Source organism: Rhinolophus hipposideros (assembly GCF_964194185.1).
Source record: "Rhinolophus hipposideros genome assembly, chromosome: 15".
Classification (NCBI taxonomy): domain Eukaryota; kingdom Metazoa; phylum Chordata; class Mammalia; order Chiroptera; family Rhinolophidae; genus Rhinolophus; species Rhinolophus hipposideros.
The window spans coordinates 2,462,730-2,482,842 of NC_138061.1; the positions used below are offsets into that span (position 1 = coordinate 2,462,730).

Sequence of the window (20,113 nt, forward strand, 5' to 3'; positions counted from 1 at the left end):
GGGATTACACAGCCAAGCTTGCAGATTAAAAGATGGCTTGTACTGGATTCCCAGGAACATTGCTCCACTCATGTTCTGGGCTCCAGAGCCTTCCCAGACCTGGGATCTGGCTGGAACACGATGTGGCCTTTTTAAAATTACTGTCACCATGGAATACTATTCAGTCATAAGAAAAGGCGAAATAGGACCATTTGTGACAACATGGATGGATCTTGAGAGTATAATGCTAAGCAAAATAAGTCAGACAGAAAAAGCAGAGAACCATATGATTTCACTGATATGTGGGAAATAAAACTGAAAACAACAAAAGAACAAGACAAACAAATGAGAAACAAAAACTCATGGACGCAGACAATAGTTCAGGGGTTACCAGAGGGTAAGGGGGGTGGGGGGAGGGAGATGAGGGTAAGGGGGATCAAATATATGGTGATGGAAGAAGAACTGACTCTGGGTGGTGAACACACAATGGAATTTATAGACGATGTAATACAGAATTGTACACCTGAAATCTATGTAACTTTACTAACCATTGTCACCCCAGTAAACTTTAATTAAAAAAAAAATACTGTCGCTGGAGAGGGCCCCTCACCTTCCTGATCAATGCCTCCTGGTTGTAAAGAATCCTTGTAACAGGAGCCCTGGGGCTCAGGGCAGGTGAGAAGGGCCCGCTCTGCACCTCCAGCGGCATCTCATTGACGTGCTGGGCATTACAAGTCATGGAAATGACGCGCCCACACAGCACGTGATGAAACACGTGAGAACGCAGGTGCAGCAGAGAGGGATGGGAAAGGACATCTAATGACATGTTCAGTCGTCTTTAAAACAACGTTTCTAGGTAAAAAACAGGCACTATCTACATTTAAATATTACCCTTAAAATAAAACTCGGTTTTTCTTTTCCAAACTTTTCATTTTTGTTCATATTATCAAATTAAATACAAGTGTCACAGGAATGAAACTGCTTTTCTGCTCTGAAGCCCAAATACTATTAAAATCTGTGCAAACAGGAACTAGGGAGCAGTTAGAATACACACTGCTGTGTGTGTGTGTTTGTGTGTGTGTTGTGTGTATCGGAAACAGATCACACATAGAAAAAACATGTAAAACTTGCGTGTGTGCAGTGTAAGAAATTGCTCCAGAAATCTGGAGCCTCAAGCACGCCTGAAAACTATTCGCAGGAAGTCACACTGCTCACTATCAGCTGCAACAGTTTAGCTACACGATCTCTGGACCCGGCCTAGTGTTTGGTCCATGACACCAAACACTGTGAGAAGGCCGGGAAGTTTATGAGTAACTGTCACCCATGTGTTTACAATGTCGCATGCAAAGCTCTCCTGCTAACCATGCCAGTGAGACCACAGTCAAACCCACAGATTCCCCTTGAAACGGAGCGTCCTGGTGTCAAAGCGTGTCCACACCTGCGTGTGCCCACCACCAGCTACACCGCGGCGGTCTGCAGGGCCGAAACCACAGGCTGAATGCTGTACACCCACCTAGCTAATTAGTTTTGTGGAGGAAAACATTTTCATACCTAAATGAGGAGACTTCAAATAGGTTCCCCACTTGCAGGGCTCCCAGACCCCCAGGAGCTGGCAGTCCTGACCCCACTGCCCACTGAGAGGGGCTTTGGGGGAAAGACGGACAAGCGCGGCTCTCAGGCACGGTCTGTTACCAGCTTCATTCTGTTTCTGGCGATTCACTGAAATAGTAAGTTTGAGCACTTAGTGAAGGAGAAAACTCTTCTTTAACAAATATGTCACTGTGCCAGCCAAAGGACAGACCCACAGGTGAGAAGAGGGAAGCAGGCTGCAAGGAGTGAAGTCCACGACTCCAATAAGAGTTACACTTCCGAGGGCAAAACAAGGCGTCTGAAGGACAGACATTCCAGCAGGATTTGGGAGGCAGCCGAGTCTTTAATTTGGCACAAGACACTCTCCTGCCCACTTGTCCCCGCCTCCGGTCCCAGCAATGGGAGCTGCAGCCAGGCGGGGCCTCAGCACCCGGGAGGCAGCACCAGCCCTGGGCCAGGTCACTTCGTCCCCTGCCCGTCTTGCTACCCAGGTGTAAGTGCCAGATGACCGCAGGCTGTAGGAACCTGAGCCAGGGGGGGCACCTCGTGCTCTCCAAGGAGGCGTGAGGGGACAGGTGGCCAGGAATCTGCTTCCGGCCTCAGAACTTGGCACTCTGTGAGGGAGCTGGAGGGTGACACGCAGCCATGTTTGTGGTTTCAGGTCACTTTCTGCTCCATCTTCCCACACGTCCCAGGTTATGAGGGCCCAGGGGTCCCAGTGCACATTTCCCTGTACACCGTCCTCCTGGGTGTCACAGGCTGCGATGGAGACTTCCCACAGGTGACACCTACACTCTTCAAGGCCCCTCACGGGTGTGTGAGTGATGCCGAAATCTACAAAGGTCCATCAGTGGGTGATGAGAGCTCCACAGGGACGTGACCCCAACTCCAGGATCACGGGCTTCTGAGGAGAGTATCATAGGCAGTCTCGGCCCCACGGCAGTAGCCCTCCCTGTGAAGTAGGAAACACTTTGGAACCCACGGCTTCAAACACCAACGCACCCTCCTCCCGTGTTTTAAAGGTCACAGGACTGCGTCTGCTTTGTTTAAAATGAAACGGAGCTCCTCAACCCTTTTTATAACTGGAACAAGTTAGAAGACCCTCCATATCCCTGAAACTGTGTAAGGTGAAACAGATTCCATGGTGACGGGAACCCTAAGTCTTGTGTGAACTGGGGCACCGTGCCCCTCCACAGCAGGAGTCTGGCCACGCCCCCACGTGGGCTTCCAGACCAATCTTCGGAAGGGGGTCAACAAGCTGACACGCAAGCCCAAGGCACCCCAAGCTCATACCCTCACGTCTTTAACTTCACCTGTGACCAATGATTCGCTGGAACTTACTGTGGAGACAGAAAAGGAAAAGCAGCACATTCCCCTCGCTTTCAGTTACCCCAGCTAGAACCACATACGCGACAATCAGTGATGACAGCGGCCATCCCTGACCAGGTGGTCTGACCCCAGGCCTGTTCCCTGGGTCACCCCCAATGTCTGGCAAGGCCATCAGCTGGGTGCTGCGTCCCACTCCGACCACAGCACACTGCTCACAACCTAGCAATGTTTCAGCTCTTCAGGCATCAAAGCAGTCCTGGACTGTGCAGTGACCGTTTGTCATGAAGGAGTAAAGAGGGTGGCAGGCTGGCGCTTGAAATGAAGTGTCACTTCTTCAAACTGTTATGTCTTAGGAAGCTTCAGCTTAAATATGTCACGGCAGAAAATGACCTCATCCCCTACAGGCCTCCACAGTTGGGCCCAGTTAACCGACTTCTCAGGGAAGTAACACACCAGCACCCACTCGTGGGAAGATCGAGGGAGATCTTTGAATTAGACGCAGCGGCCTAAGCCCGCTGACCTGCCAGAGAACAAGGGGATGGGCTCCTGCCTGCAGCCCCTGTAGCTCCGAGGGACAACACACTTCCTGGATAAGCACCGCTGGGTGTGAAGGGGAAACCTGTCCAACTCCTCCTCCTGACCGCACGTGCGACTCCAAGCCACCCCCACTAGGAAGCACCCAAGGTAGCGAAGTATCATTTGCCTGTTGGCAACCAGGTGACAGAAAAAGTCAGTTTTCTGCCTGCGCACAGATAGAATTTGTGCATTACCAACGTGTGCTTTTTGTGTCAATGACAGAATTAGCTAACTCGGGGGAGCTAAAACGCTGTGTCCATGGTCAATAGCCAGAGGCTGTGGGCATTCACACAGCGGTGAGCACTCTGAGCTCCACCGGCCTCCCAGGACTCACGAAATCCTCAGCTCCAGCAAGCAGCCAGGAAGCACGTGCCCACACCAGCAATGCCAAGCTGACGAGCTTCCAAGAAAGCTACAGAAACGTCCTGCCGCCATAGGAAGCAAGGAGGCTGCCAGTACCCCTGGCCCAGATGCAGCCTGTCCTCCCGCCCTTCCCCCTGCCTCCCCCACGCCCTTCATCAGCGCTCTGCAAAATCAGGAAGGTGCTCAATGTAAGAAGATTCCAGACCCCTGGGCACCTGACAACAGTCACTGGGGTTAGCAGGTGCAGGGCAAGCCTGGCTCAGCATGGGGGTCTTGGTGTACAGCCCATGGGCTCAGAGCGGTTTTTAGATTTGTAATCAGTTGAAAAAAGGTCAAAAGAAAAATGCTTCATGACACATGAAAATAACATGAAATTCCAATTTCAGAGTCCACAGTGCAGTCTCACTGGGACACAGCCAGGCTCGTCCTGGATGGTCTGTGGTGGTTTTTGTGAGTCGTGACCAGAAAGCCAGAAATTTACCATCTGGCCCATTTCGGGAAGTTTCCACCCCTGGCCTCCAGTGGTTGTCAGGTGTCCCCAGTTTCGTGCTGTCCGCTCCTTCTCCCCCCTGAGGAACGAATTCCAGGGCACACACTGTCATGGTGGGCATCAGGTGGGGTCTCAGCTCCCTCTCCCCACATAAGAACGCAGGACATGGTGAGGCCAAAAAGGAACACCCACGGAGCCATAGGGAGGGGCGTCACACCACTGTAGTCTTGCTGGTGGCTGGGTTGGAGACACAGGAAGCAGAAGCCACACGATTCGCAGCCTGCCATCCACTTCTCCGCCAACCAACCGACCTCACTTGCTAACTGCAATCCAGTCTTGCCAGCTCAGCCCCCATCTTCTTGCTAAACCCCATTTGCTGCTAGCGTAGCCACGGCAGTTATATTAGTGGCCAATGGCTCACTGGTCACAGCTGACGGCCAACCAGCCACAGCTGATGGCCATCTACTACCCGAGCCAGCACCTTTCCACGTGAGGCCTGGAAACTGCGATCCTGGCTCTGTCCCCACAGTGACCCCTTGTCCTTGACACGATAGCCTCAACCACGACGTGGGTACAAACACGTCTGGAATTCCTGAAGCGCTGGCGTGGGTCGGCCTGCCCATCTGCCCAGGTGCTAAGCCTGGCCACCGCAGAGGCCCGCGGAGTTCGCTCCTCCCTACCGCGAGTAAGGAATAAGCCTCACAGCGTTTCAGCGTGAAGGGTGCTCGGGTGAGAAGCGTGGCGTGGTTTATGACGGGGTGTGTAGCATGGAAGACCCTCCCGTCCCAGGCGCGCTCCGGCGGCCAACAGTGAGCGGGGCCTTGGTGGCACGAGCCTCTGGCAGGGACAATGCCACCCCCACAACAAGGACAAGCTGCCACAGAAATGTGTGCCGCTTCTGACCGATTAACGCAGGCAGGAGATTTCCTGTTCCAAATCAGTTACATTCTGCCCAGAACCTATCAGTGGCTTGATAACTTGAACATATAATTCTATACCTTTTACTCTTTAAACAATAATTCAATCTCATCCTGCGGCCAAAGCCAAGATTTCCAGACCAAAAGTGCACTTTCCATTTGATTAAATACTAATAAATGCAAGAATAAAACACCACTCTTTTATCTTACAGTAAATTCTTCAAAAAACCATATACTCTGAGAATTAATTATTTCTCTGCAGAAGGGGACAGGTTCTTCCCCTCAAAGACAGCTTAGTGGTCTGAAAGTCTTAATTACAACAGTTAAGACATAATTTATAGTCCAGGGCTCAGGGAAAAATGACATCATCACCCCAGTTCCTTGAATCTTTCAGTGACCTGCCAGTCAGCAGGGCCGGAGGTGGGGAACCTGGACAGCCGGTGACAGGACAAAAAGCATGGGGGGTAGGATCCTGCTGCAGAACAGACCACATACCAAGAAAAGTCCCTCAACAAAGCACGGAACCTAATATAATACGAAGCAGGAAATACAGATAGCGTTTGGGCCTTTTTTCCACATGTTGGGTACTTGAAAATGTATAAAAAAAAGTTTTCACACATTTCATCCATTAGCAACTAAACAATGAAATGCTGCTAAAGGAAGATGGTGTGGAGACAGAGCCAGGAGGGCAGTGTCCAGGCTCTCGGCCTCACACAGAAAGGTGCTGGCTCGGGTAGTAAATGGCCATCAACTGTGATTGGATGGCCATCAGCTGTGGCTAGTTGGCCGTCAGCTGTAACCAGTGAGCCACTGGCCACTAATATAACTGCTGTGGCTACGCTACCAGAAAAATGGGGGGCTAGAAAGAAGATGGTGACTCACCTAGCAAGCGTGGATTGCAGTTAGCACGGCGGATTGCAGCAAGCGAGGGGAGTCGGTCAGTTGGCAGAAAAGGGGACAGCAGGTCGCATGTCATGTGAATCCAGCCTCCAGTGAGACCATAGTGGTCTGACTCCCCTATCTATGGCTCCGTGGGGGTTCCTTTTTGGCCTCACCACGTCCTGCGTTCCTATGTGGGGAGCGGGAGCTGAGACCCCGCAGGCCGCCCCGCAAGACAGATGGTAACACTCCCAGAGTAGATTTGATTTGTTTCGTTGTAAACAGAATGCTGACATTCATCTCAGGGGCGTGTCTCATATCCCGTCACCATGGTTCTGCCGCACAGGACGCCTGCCGCGATCGTGAGGATGGACAGGGTGCTCCCTCCAGTGGGAGGCTCAGGGCTGAAGCCCAGAAGTGTTGGCGTTGCCAACAATTGTTGGCGGGGGGCGGGCGGGGGAGTGGATGTGCAGGAATCACATGCCATCTACGACAGCCTCCTCCAAACAGGGTCTCCTCATTGCAGGTGACAAAAAACCATCTTATTAGGAAACTTCTGTGGGAAACCCAAAGGAAGGTGGCCACGCAGTGAAAGCCCTGGGCTGTGGCGATTTATTTAGATGTGGGGACATGCTTCCCCCGGGGCAGCAGTGAAATGAAGCACCTGGGCCTGGAGAGAAAAGCGGGTGGGCACTCAGGTGAGCTTGAGCATACTGGGACCTCGCGGCCTGGTTCCTCGAGTAACAGGGGGAGCATGCAGCTGATGACAGGGCATGAGAACGCCCTCAGCACCCGTCCTGAGCTACCCAGACACTGTGTCAGGGTGCGGCACCTACGGCCTCCTAGAAAATCAGTTGAACCTCCCGGCCCCGCCCCTCCCCACCAACTGCAGATGCCATACTGTGTGTCCCTGCGTGCGCGTGCCAATGTCTGCCACCCCATCTCCCTTACGTGAATGTAAAACATGATGCTCAGGCACTTACGTAGCAGCCAGAAGGCAGAGGAAGTAGAGGACGTTGCCAAGTAGCCCAGGTGTCAGCTGGAAGGCAAGGCAGAGACGTCCCTGGGCTGCAGGGAGGCCACTGGGAAGTGGACACTGAGCTGACAGCTGGGCAAATTCATGACACGCACCTGAGACGCTTTTGGAGGCCGGGCGTCTGGCTTTCCAGGGCCCCAGATACACACGTCCTTATAACAACACCCTGTCCCCCACTGTTGGAAATAAGCAGAGGGAGCCCATACGCACCTATCACAGCAGCACCCAGGACATCAGAAATACATGCTCGAGTCCACTCAGAAACTGCCTCCTGCTGTCCAGGAGGCAGGAGACCTCACGAGCAGGGGACGCTCCAGGCATGAGATCAGTTCAAGGGGCCTGGGTGGCACTGCCCATTAACTCAAAGCACAGACGTGCTCACACAGGTGGTACGTGAGCAGGGCTCTCACAAGACTCAGGTTGCAGGTGGGGATACCCACAAAGCTGACCAGTGACTAGACAGGATTTATTTTCACCGAAGTCCCACGGCCAATCCCACTCGGGGTTCAACTGTCTGGGTTTCAACCCCAATATTCTACAGCAGTTGGTATTTACATTGTGACGCTCCGTGAATTCTTGACCGTCTCCACTTTCACTGATGGTTTACCTCCCTTTTTGCTACGTGTGTACAAAACATCAGGGACCCATCAGAACAGGAGCAAGAATATGGTTGAGTTTCCAAAAGGACAGAAAATGAGTAAATACCTAGAAAGTCGCTTCTTCACTGCCTTTAGAAGCAAGAAATATGACACCTGAATGCGTACCAAGTTATGTAGGGGAGTGTGGTTGTTTTCCCAAACTGCTTCGTACTGAATCAAACTTTTTATTAAAATTAATCTGATGAAAGTTTGAAGTAGTAGATTTCCATTTAAGAGGAATTCTTGAGCACATCTGGAGAGGAGGACAATTTGTTACGATTTCATTTCTGCTTCTACAGTGACCCACGCCGTTCCCGTGGGTCTCCACGTCAGTCCCATCCAATTTCTGGAAGTTCCACCGCCGGTAAAAAGAGAGGACATGCCTGCCCTGTTCACTCCACCCCATGGCGGGGGCAGCTGGGCGATGCCGGTGTGTGTACCGCTCAACTAACTACCCAGGTGCACTCAGCCTCGCCTCTGTAAGAACCCCCATCACGGAACTGCACTGTAAACATGCTCAGTAACGTGTTCCTTTGACTGACGCAATGCTGGAGTCAGTCCTGATGAGACGCTCACCCATCGGATGGACAGCAAAGTGCCTGGGTCACTGGATGGAGCTGTGCAAACAGCGACAGGGCTGGGAGAGAGGACCAGTCAACACTCAAATCTCCTATGTAGAAACGGGTCATTTAAGCTCGGACCCCACATGGAGTCAGGCTGCGTTAGGAGAAGATTCTGCCCCTGATAATCTTTCATGGAGGTAGGGGAAGGATGGAGGGGAGGGGAGGGGAGAGGAAAGGAGGGGAAGCGAAAGCGGAGGAGGGGAGGAGGAGGGGAAGAGGAGGAGGAGGAGGAGAGCACCTGCTGTTATCATCTACAGACCCATTCTTATGCTGGATTCTCTACCCTCTGATGTCAAAATGCGTACACAACGGTACCAGATATCAAGGTCTAAAACTGCCCTCCATGTGGACCACATTTGGGGGTACACGAGCCTGAGCCCAATCCAGAATCCGCCGCAAGTTCTGTGCTGCCCACCACCCACCAGTGGGAATGATACTTAATACGAAAGGACCAATTTTGCCTTGAATGAGCCAACTGAAGGACTTGCCCCGCCGTGGAGCTGTGAAGTACCAAACTGGTCTTCAGCCCCAGAACAGGCCACCTGCAGAGCTTACCCAACAGAGCTCTGCCCTTCAACAGGTCCTCTGGGAAATCCCTCCCCGGCCTCAGCTCCTGAAACTGACTCAGGTGGAACAACACACATGCACGTGGTCACAGACATGGACTCAGGCCTGTCGTCCTCTCCACATCCCAGTGTATGTGTCACGCTGCTCAAACCATCTCCCCGCTGGACTGCATGCACCAGGAGCCCCTCCTCCTGTCCTGCCCTGGGGATTTAGTGTGTGGTTCAGGAAGCAGCCCGGCCCACACGTTTGTCCTACACACGTGTCCTCAGAACAGAAGGCAGGTCAGGTCCCACCTGCAGGTAAGCACTCTGCCGGATGTTCAGTCGGCACCTGTCTCTGAAACTCCTTTATTCCTCTGATGCTGAGCTGTCCCTAGTTCCTTGTCTCTCAGCCACTGCAGGAGCCGAGCTGCAGAGAGGGGCAGTCATCTGCTGGGGACAGTTAGGGTCAGCTAGGGTTCCCCCAGGAACTGAAGGGGCTCAGGAAATTCATCAGTCAGAGCACCAGTCAGAGTGCTAAGGGTGAGGCCAGCTCTGGGTCCCGGGGACCTGCTGACTGCGCAAAAGGGGAGGAAGGCATCAGATTAGACCAGGAGAAATGTAAGTGTTTAAACAAAAACTGAATGTTTAATATAGAAAAATCATTTTTGCTCAAGTTATTTGATTTGAGACCCTTGTTATATATATGGAGAAGATATACATAAAATCCACATTTATACTCAGAATCTATGTTTCAATAAAAACGAAGACCAACTCATAACCAATTTATCTACAAATGACACAATGACTAAGTATTGTGCAAATATTTTTCCTTGGAAATAGGGATTATTACAAACTCATACGTAAGCTACACCCAATCTTTGCTCAAATAATTGATTGATGTAATCATCTCTCATATGTCCCCACTTTCACGAGGAAAATCTCTATAGTACATTTCAAAAAACTAACAAAAATGTAAAACTTTGAGAATGTTACTACAAAATTTAGCTGGCACATTTTATCTAAATTACAGCAGGATGAATTCTTCAAACAACGTTCACAGATGAAAATCTCACAGATCTACGATGTTCATTTCAAAGGTACCTTGAGTTAGAAGAAACATCCAGATTGTCACAGAATGAAAAAGCTTTGATAATGAACTGCTTCTTTAAACTCTAAGAACCTAACAGATTAGTGAGCAAACCAACATAACTATCTTTAGAAAAAGGTTTTTTTAAAGATACTGTCCTTTTCTCCACGTTTACAGGACTATCGATGGGGATTTAGAACACAGTGACTGTAACGAGGGCACAAAGGTCAGTCTGATGAAGTCTGGAAGCTTCTATCCGGAGGCAGACAACACACTAACTTACTTATGAAGTATTGACAAGAGTCCTGATAAAAACACTAGACTGTCACCTTCCCTTGTTTTACAATGTGCTTTGGAAAATCAAGGCATTTTATTTCTCCTTTGTAAGGACTGGTCCTTTGGTGTACAAGCATCAGTTCAATTCTTTTGGGCGTGTGCCTAGGAGTAGAACGGCTGGATCATATGGGAACTGTATCTTTTACTTTTTTAGGAACCCCCCTACCGTTCTTGCAGCAGCTGCCCCACTTTCCATCCCCACCGACAGTATAAAAGGGTTCCCATTTCTCCATATCTTCGCCGCCACCATTATAAAAATAATGAAATCAAATATATTTCTCACGTTCAGGACACTGAGTGGTACAGACCGCTGGAATGTGCCACTATCTCTGCCCTCCAGACCCAAGTGCACACAGAGCAGGGCCTGCAAGGCTTCTAACTCCCCTTCCAACACTGAACCCCGTGATTCTGCCCATCACCTGGGAAATGGTGTCCAGTCTGGGGTGCACCCAGACCCTCTGCTCTTCTTCCTCTTAACTGCTGGCTCTGGAGCAATTCAGTGTCGCACTTTTATCAAAAACTGGTAGGCAGGGGCAGCTTTTTAATACTTAAAATTTAGATTTAAAAAATTAAATATTACATGTACAGATTCCAACGAGCCAAGCAACTTTATATCCCAGAATCATTTATAACCAAGGAAAAGCTAAACAGATAATAGTCAGAGAAATAAATTGGCAGAGTAGAATTACTTTCCTAAAATCACCTCTGGATAAATTGGCAAACATAACATAGCAATCACAGGCTCTCTGAACCGTTCTACGGTAGAACTGTAGCTGAAGATATAGTCATTCTATCCATTTTAAACAACCTGAAACTAAAATAATTAACTACTATTACTGTAAAAGAGTTCCTACACAGGAACACAACTTTTCCCACAGAAATAACGTGAGAGTAAAAGAAACAGTCACGTGCCAGGCAAACAGAGACAGAGACAGAAAAAATGAGTGAGAACCTCGCAGGTGTGTGTCATCCCTGGGATGTGAGATGTACGCGAGATGCAATTTTGAGTGTGGTCCCGTGGGGCACGAGCCGCCATGTGTATCATCTGAAGAGTAGCCAGCACACTATGGGAATACAATAAAAATTAAACCATCACAAGAGTAAACTTTATCCCTCAGCTTACAGCAATATATTCCAGCTACTTCTGGGCAGCAATAATACACATCTCATATAGATAGGAAACGCAAAAATTTCAACCCAAGAGGAAAAAGCAAACAGAACCCTTGTCAAGCCAAATGACGGGCAAGGATGCCTGGCTTCCCTTGGAATTCACACAAGAGCCTCCACAAATCAAAGCTTATCAGAGCCGCTTTCTTGAAATAACTGGCCAAACCGTTTGATTTCACTAAATTTCTTTGTACCGGTTAGTTCTTTGAAACAAGTGCTTAGCGATACCCACACCCTTTTTCATGACACAAAACATTACCTTTGCTTCTTTCAGTCAGGTGAGCCGTCTAGCCTGAGATGGATATTTAATTTTTCCCAATTAACTAAATTTACTCTATGCCAGCGAGGTCAGCACTTGCTGGCCAAGAGACACTCCACTTCTAGGGCATAAACCCCGGACTTCCTCACCTCCTAACAAACACCGTAATTTATGTGGCGACCACGTGCCATTCACTCACATCCCTTCCAGCTCTGCAGACCCCACAACACCTCGGAGCCCTTCCTCTGACCCCCTGAAGACCCTCTAGAGCAGACGTGCATGACACTTCCTACACCTCACCACATGCGAGATCGCGTGTCCCCACGAGGCACTTTTCAAAGGGGAGGTAGGCTGAAGGCGGTTAGGCCCGTAGGGTCCCCTGGAAGACGGTTCTCAGGGTACACCCTAACGCCACCCTCTTTGGCAATCAGTCCGTGAGAAACCGCTGTGACTGATGGGCTGGGGACAGATGCAGGCTCCTATGGGGCTCCTGAAAAGTCGGGGCCTCAACCAGGACAGAAGCCAACTCGGTGAGACAAGGACAGACCACACTGCCCAGAACTGAACCCTCCGAGACCACCAGGTGCCACCGCCCTGCACAGACCGAGCGCTCCAGTGAGTGCTTTGTCTCTGATCCAAACCCCAAACCTGCTCTGGAATAAACAGAAAGCTGTGAGCTGTTTCCTGGCTGCTGACACTTAAACAGAAAATGTACTGGAAGCAGATCCATACTAACTTGGGGGGACGGAAAGGCTTCTCTGTCTCACACGTAACTAATACAATCAAAATACTAGCAAAAACAACACCGGAGAGAGAGCATGAGCCTGGACGATAAAAAGGAGCCCAGAAACCATTTGTCACTTTGGGCCACTCAGCGGAGCCTCGGAGTGAGCTGCCCACAGTTTGGGTCATAAATTCACATCTCAGCTTTTCTCCCTGGGCTACCGTGCAAGACCCCGCTGTCACTGGGGTGGCACGTGCCTAGGTTGCCATGTCACCACCTCAGCAGTGTCCTTCCAGACCATGACTAAGAGCCCCATGTCCTCCGGGAGGACCCCTGGCATGGGCTCCATGGTGATGGGGCAGCCTTCCCCACGTGGAAGCTGTCCATCTGGCCTCCTTCAGACAGGCCCGCCACGCCTGCAGACCAGCCTTTCACTCACGGTCTTCTATCTACGCTGTCAGAGAGGGGGGTTTCACACCGGTACCTAAAAGTACAGCGAACACAACTGACCCCAGAACTCCTCCTCAGGATCCTGCTCCCAGGGCTGGGCTCACGGAGAGAGCAGGGCACAGCAGAGCGGGCCCTGGGTGGGGGGCATCGCGACACTGCAGTGTTCACCACGCATGGTCTCCCCGGGGTCCCACTGGGCCCCCCAGATCCACATTACCTAGTTCTCCACTGTAACCCTACAAGTAAGTACTACAGTATGAAAACCCGATTTCAGAGACAGGGAAACTGAGGCTTATAGGGTCTTATGTCACATGGATAAGGACACAGAGCTACCAAGTGGCAGAGATAAGACTGAAACCCAGATTTCGTCTGGCTTCTGGGCCCACTCTCTTATTCATATTACCTGAAAAAAGACACAAAGAAATGTGTTCGGAAACGATCTTCTGAAAAACAAGACACCAAGTTCAAGGGCCAAGGAAGTCTTTATGGAGGGAGGAGCTTTGAAGGAGGAGCTCAAAGGGGTCGACTGAGAGGGTATTTGTGAGTGGCAGAGTCGGAGTGTGCAGAGACACAGAGGAAGAACATGGAGCATGTATTTCCACAAAACAGATGGCTGGACAGGGACAGGTGACAGGTAGATAAAGGACAGAAGCCACGTGGACTGGTCCAGGCCTTGAGCGACGTGAGGACGGGGGAGTTGGGCGGCAAGGGCAGCTGAGAGGACTCCTGCCGAGCAAGGGCCAGGGCTGCACGGATGCTCAGATTAACCTGCAGGCTCCTGGTCACCTCACTTGCCCTGGCCAGAAGGTGGGTCCCTCGTCCGGAGGGTGCGTGGGAAGTTCCTGATCTAATCACAACTGCCTGGGGTCTGATGCCCGCGAATTAGGGTCCCTGCAGTTGTGCCAGCAGGGGTACTGGTAAGGTGAGGCTTTTCTGTCACTGTGACTGCAGGAGCTGTTACCACGTGAAGGGCAGGGGTCAGGAATACAGACTGGTCTGGAATATGTGGGGCCGTCCTGAACAAGACTCATCCTGCCTCCTGTGACACTTCCAAAGGTCCTGTAACGTATTCTAAAATTAGTCTGAACCTAAAACATAACTCCATTTGAACCATAAGCATGCAGAGTATTTTGCAGTTTTTAAGAAACACAGCGTTTTCCAGGAATGCTGCGACTCAAGGGGACGATGGACCCATGTGCTCGGGAATTTCACCAAAAGTTTCCACCATTTCGGAAAACCTTTGCACAAATGTCAGTGCTGACCTTCTCTCGAATCGCCATTGACCAGAATGGCCTGGGTCTGTTTACAGCTCATACATTCCAGCTACACACACCTGCTTATCATCGTGTCCGTGGTATAGTCCTGCCCAGCCCAGCACTTCTGGTCTGAGTAAGGAAACGCCCTTTTATTTGGGTCGCACTTTGAGGTTTTTGTTGTTGTTTTTGTTTTTTTAACAGTACACGCAGGTAGCTATTATCCATGAATTTCATTTCAGGATTGTGAAGGGAAGGTTATAAATTATGTGCATGTAAAAGGGGCCACTGGGTTTGACCCTGCTGAAAACGATTAGGCAACAATAAGAAATTCTTGGTACACATGCAGACATGGGGAAACAAAACACATTGATAGGAACCTTCCTTAAACATTTTTAAAAATGAACTATAATACTAACGTTTGACAGCTAAATGATTTAATCAAATATTTTTTAAAAGTCTGTAACATGCAGACAAGGGGCAATGCTGGAAAAAGAAGAAAGCATGTCAGTCCCCTGGATCTGACAGAATTCCAAGTCGGCTTCTACCTGAATATTCGAAAAGCTGAAGCCAGAAACAGCTAAATAAAAGGTAATACAACTAGGCATAACATGATAAAAGATATTACCTTCAAAATGCATTATTGTTGCCAATTATAAGACTCACTCCAACTTAATTTCAAAAGCACAATCACACTCAACAGAAACAGTCTCTTTTTCAAATTTCAAGGAGTATCACATTAAGGCAATAAGTCACCTTGCAGCTATAATATCTCCCTCCCTTTATTGCAACACTACATTTCATAAATACTTCTCATCGACAAGTCAAGCTAATTCAGGTTAATTTTATTGTATTTTAGTGCTATCTCACATTTGTGTTGCAATTACCTTTATCATTTTATTGCCAAGGCAGAAAGTAATCAGAGCAATTATTTGAAAACGGAGGTTTATAAATTCTAAATCACAGTTGCTGGCGTTTTTGATAAAGCAGCAGCTTTATCTCGGGAAGTGGCAGGGACACGGGATAAATCCTGCATCAGTCAAGTGTAGCTGACCCCAAGTGCATTGCACAATATCAGAAGCGCTTCCAAAGAAACTTTCCGGCATCATCCATCATCCTTCATAATACTAAAATAGCTACACACCTGAAGAACAGAAGCTGGAGAATAATGAAAAAGAAAAAAAGAAAAATTCCAAGCAGTGTGGGCAAAACCATTAACTGTTCTCCCTTTAAACTGTAAGATATGGTGCACACACATAAACAAATATGGCTTTACAGTAACTCTAAATATCTGTATTCATATTCGTCAACTCAGTTTTAAACATAAATGAAATACGAAGCAGAGTCATAAACAGGAAAAGTGCATTTCTAGCCTCCACGCATTTTTAAGTCCTGCGAGGGCACCGCCGCTTTTACAACCTGCCCCCTCGGTCAGCTCTGCGAGGGAAGCATGGCGTACTCAGTCCGTGCTGCTGTGTCCACAGATGTTCTCTGGGCCTCGTTTTCTCCAAAAGTTTCATGCTTAAAAAAAAAGGAATGTAACTTGATTTGAAAGACAAGAAGGAAGGGAGAGGTCCTGGAGTCCCCACGTTGGTTTTCTCTAAGCTAATTACTGGTGGCAGGGAGCGCTGAAGTTCCGCAGACCATTAGGAAGGCAGCTGGCCAGGTCCCCAGTCACACATCTTCACACGGCAGAAACCGCCCTGGACCTCGGCTGCAGCTTTCTTTAGGGAAAGACAGCTACCACACCACACCTCTGGCACACATTATCCATACCTCGTTGAACTCTTCTTATAAGGCAAAGTAAAATAACTGTGTGATCACCGATTGATTTCCTTTTTTGTCAGAAAGCAAATACCCCAGAGACAGAATGCTTCAGCCCCACCGTGCAGGTGAGTGCTTGCCAACAGACTGTGGAAAGGTCTAGCTGGGTAGGAACAGAATTGATCAGCGGCCTGTGCCTGGCAGGGGGCCAGGTGCTTTACATATATTATCTCATTACTCCTCCTAGCAAACCTAAGGTAGAGCAAATTACTTGTAGATGAGAAAACAGATTGAGAGGTTAAGTAACCAGCCCAAGGGCACATAAGTGGCAGGTGGGTATTCAAGGTCAAATCCAACATCCTTCAAAGCCTAGATTTCTGCCAGACTCATTCCACACTGTACGAGTCAGCAGAGGCTTAGTTATTCTGCAGTAACAAACGCCACCAAACCTCCACGGGGGTCTGGGTTGGTCTTCAGGGCGAGGGCCTCCACGTGGCATCCTAGGACACTGCACACTAGCCTGAATGCCACAACGGGAAGGTGGCAAATCATGCACAGGCGTGTAAATGTGTCTACCCAGCCCTGGACAAGATGCAGACATTGCATAAGGGTGCCCAACAATTTCTAGCTTCATCTGAAGAAAACTAACAATGATCCGTTTGTATTTCTGATGGCTAAGTTTTATGATCCTTTGCCATCGGCAAGACTCATTCCGGTAAAACACTTCATGAAATGAGTTAGGTGTGAGGTCCTACCTAACGCATATCCATAAAGATACACAGTAATTTAAAACTGCCCACTGTCACCCCTCTAAGTACAAATACTGTATGGCTCCTGATATATTAAAGCACATTCAGACCCTTTAAAGGCTTTCACGTTCACCTAACAAATTTTCAATGTCTGTTTACAACAAAGAGAAGTAAGGAATCCTATGTAGGCAAAAAGGGAAGTAAAAGAAAATAAAATGCATTAACAAAAAAGAAAAAAAAAAGCTAAACTAGTAGAGAATGCTATGAAGGGAAATTATTATTCTTCACATAAAATAATGTTAGAGGACCCTCACTGTTTTATTTCTTCTGAACATAAAACGTTTGGATATTTGAGAAGTAACGTAATTAGCCAGTCTATCTATTTTGAAACAAGATTATTTCATTTTCTGTCTATTTCAGTTCCAGTGTCAATCCTGAGTTCCTAACCATGCTTACACAAGTAGTTAAAACAATTCTGCAGACTGTTTTTTGCCAAGAAGGAAATATTCCCCTTCACACATAACATTTTGCTGGTCAGCCCCCATCTGCACAAGTGACCTCAATAAAACAGCACAGTATACCAGAGTCTGTTTAGAAGGACCCATCCTATAAATAAGCGTACCCCAGATCACATAAGCCAGGTCTCTTGCTGTCCGAGAAGAGACTTACAAACATGGAGGATGGAGGCTAGAGTGAAACCTATTGAGTTAGATTCAGATTGGAGGTATGAAGACCACTCAGTCTTTACCAGCACACAGGTGACAGATACAGAAATACATACATGCTGCATGGTGATGGTATGTGTGGGTGAGTGCAGGGCCACAGATCGCCTAGCTCTGTCCACTGACGGGCCAGAAGTAATGGCCCCTAAGCAGCTACGAGCACACCAGTGCCCAGACCTTGGTTTCTAATGAGCGTATTCCAGGGAAAGGAAGCCAGGCTCCATGGAGAAGTGACTGCACCCAGGACCGACTGGGGCAGGGAAAATACAAGATAAGCTTGGATTATACATGTCCTGTGGTGCCAGAAAGGAAGAGAGTGCTAGAAAAATGGATGGACATGTCAAAAAGACAGGAGCCAACCTCATGGGGTCCCGACAGCCCAAGGGGAAGCTATCTGGGTGACAAAGTAATGACAGTACTAGGCCACACCCCATAACATAAATCTCCATGAGTCCGCACTGATATGAATAACTGATTGAATAAACAAATGGATGGGAGAGCAAGAGCAGCTCTTCCATACAGAAGCATGCCAATTAGTAAATGACGAAAGAAGGGAGGAAGCGCCCAACACACTGATCACTGTCGGCAGGACACATCAACGGACGCTGGCCAGAGTGGTGACAGCATGAGGTGAACCACGGACTCTGCATGGCCTCAAACCCTCTCTCCTGAGATACATGTTAATCACCAAGGGGAGGAGAGCAACTTTATAACTGGGGAAACATGGTCTTTCCACCTTAGCCAAGTGACCAAGTTAGCGGCACCGGAGACTGACACAGATATCACCCACCTCGTGACGGGAGACCTGAGAGGGCATCACTGTGTTCTTCTCACCAAAAGTGCGACCCTGCATCCAATCAGGAGACACCACCACAGACTCCAGCGAAGGACATTCTACAGGTAACTGACCAGCGCTCTTCAAAAGTGTCAAGGTGACGCAAAGCAAGGAAAGAGGGACTGTCACAAACTAGAGATGAAGGAGACATGAGGACTAAATGCCATGTGGGGTCTCAGACTGGATGGCAGAACCGAAGAAGGACGTGAGTGAAATTCAGACACGGTTGCCTGGTTGTGGTATGTGTACAAGTCACATGAGATAGTAACACCAGGCAAAACAAGGGGGTGACGTACACAGACCTTTCCACAAGTCTAAAATGATTCCAAATAAAAAGTAAAAAAAAACAAACAAAAAGAAAAACCACAAAGCCAGCTGTTGGCGTCTGTGCGCTCGGAGGATGTACCCTGACCCCACAGACCTGGCAGGTGTGACCGGGAGGACGAGCAGCTCTGCGACGTCTCTGTGGTCCTCTCAGTGCCCACAGACTGTATTAGCATTTTCAATGACAGCCCTCCGCGGCCTCTGGGGTTCAGGACCACGGTGCTGCATGTTTGCCTCTGAGCCACGTCGGTGCAGAGATCCAGGCCTGGGGAGGGACGTCAGTGGTGGTTGGGAAATAAAAAGGTTAAATAGATCATAAATTAAGATTAGTGTCAGCTGGCCAGCAGCTTTCTATCACATTATAAATCAGACTGAGAAACGAGGCTCCTCCTGTCTAAAATCAGAAACCATTCGGAGTATTTGCTCACAGCTTCCACCCCAATAGGCCTCTCCTGCCAAAAAAAAGAAAAGAAATGGAAATATCAAGACTACCACATTAAAGTGCAGTAATTAAAAGAGGAAGATGAATAGATGATGTCTGATTTTATTTAAAGGAGGAAAAACACAACTTTGGGGGATATTTGTCTCCGTATTTTTTTCCAGAAACATCTAGACATGGAGACAGCTAGCAGTCGTGCTTTATGCTGAGATGTGACAGAAACTGGGGAGAGACTGGCCCAGACTTCAAAGCCTGAGTGGGTTCCAGGTCAGGCCACGTAACGCAGATGGAAATAATGGCCAGAGACAGCTACCAGTATTTTATTTAGACATTTTTATAAGGAAGCCAGAGGTTGAAAGCATGGCCGGGATAACTATACAAATTTTGATTTTACTAAAATGTTATGTCCCTCAAGCCCAGGTATTAATCTTGTTATAAAGGTGGCCTCTCCCCACCCTGGCCATTCATTCAACATCCATAAATTTTAAAATGTATGTATTGTTCTTGGATCCTATGAAGGAGGCAAACAGAACGCCTGCAGTACGGCGACAGCTCCTGCAGAGGGTGGCTGGAGAAAGAGCCAGTGACATGAAAATGCCGGATGCCTGGGTTTCCTTCCATGTTTATAACGCGTATCGTTCGATCCCAAAGAAATAAATGATCACTGTTCTTTTCTTACAAAGGGTGAGGATCACCAGTGGCCAGCATGACAACCAACGGCCTCTGTCATCATGCCGTGCTCTCGGAAACCAGCGCGCTAGCTGAGGCCCACAGCGCCCACCCCGGCGTGCAGAGTGCCATGGGCGCAGAGAGCAGCCGCCAGCCCATCAGCGCATCCCACTGGACACGGGAAGACCCCACACTGTCCTGCAGAGGCTCTGGGCATGTCATTACATCCTCTGTGACCAGACGCAGGGCTGTTTGTGAGGGACCTATGTCCGATGAAGTCCCGATGTCATTTTAACGACATGGAGATGCTCTGCTTAGAAAAACGGGAAGACGAATCCTGGTGCGGAGAGATAAGCCGGCGGCAGAC

General features: G+C 48.9%; 1 protein-coding gene across 4 annotated transcripts in view; it reads right to left on the reverse strand.

Annotated features, from left to right (window-relative positions):
• The window catches only part of MGMT (O-6-methylguanine-DNA methyltransferase), a 244,603-nt gene that overhangs the window by 204,830 nt on the left and 19,660 nt on the right, over positions 1-20,113 (reverse strand). Inside the window, exon 1 of one of the 4 annotated variants that reach the window (XM_081074335.1) lies at positions 18,736-18,903. The exons of the other annotated variants lie outside the window; for them this stretch is intronic. The gene's annotated coding sequence lies outside the window, so the exon portion shown is untranslated. Of the gene's footprint in view, positions 1-18,735; positions 18,904-20,113 lie in introns of those variants that run through there. 4 annotated transcript variants of the gene reach the window in all.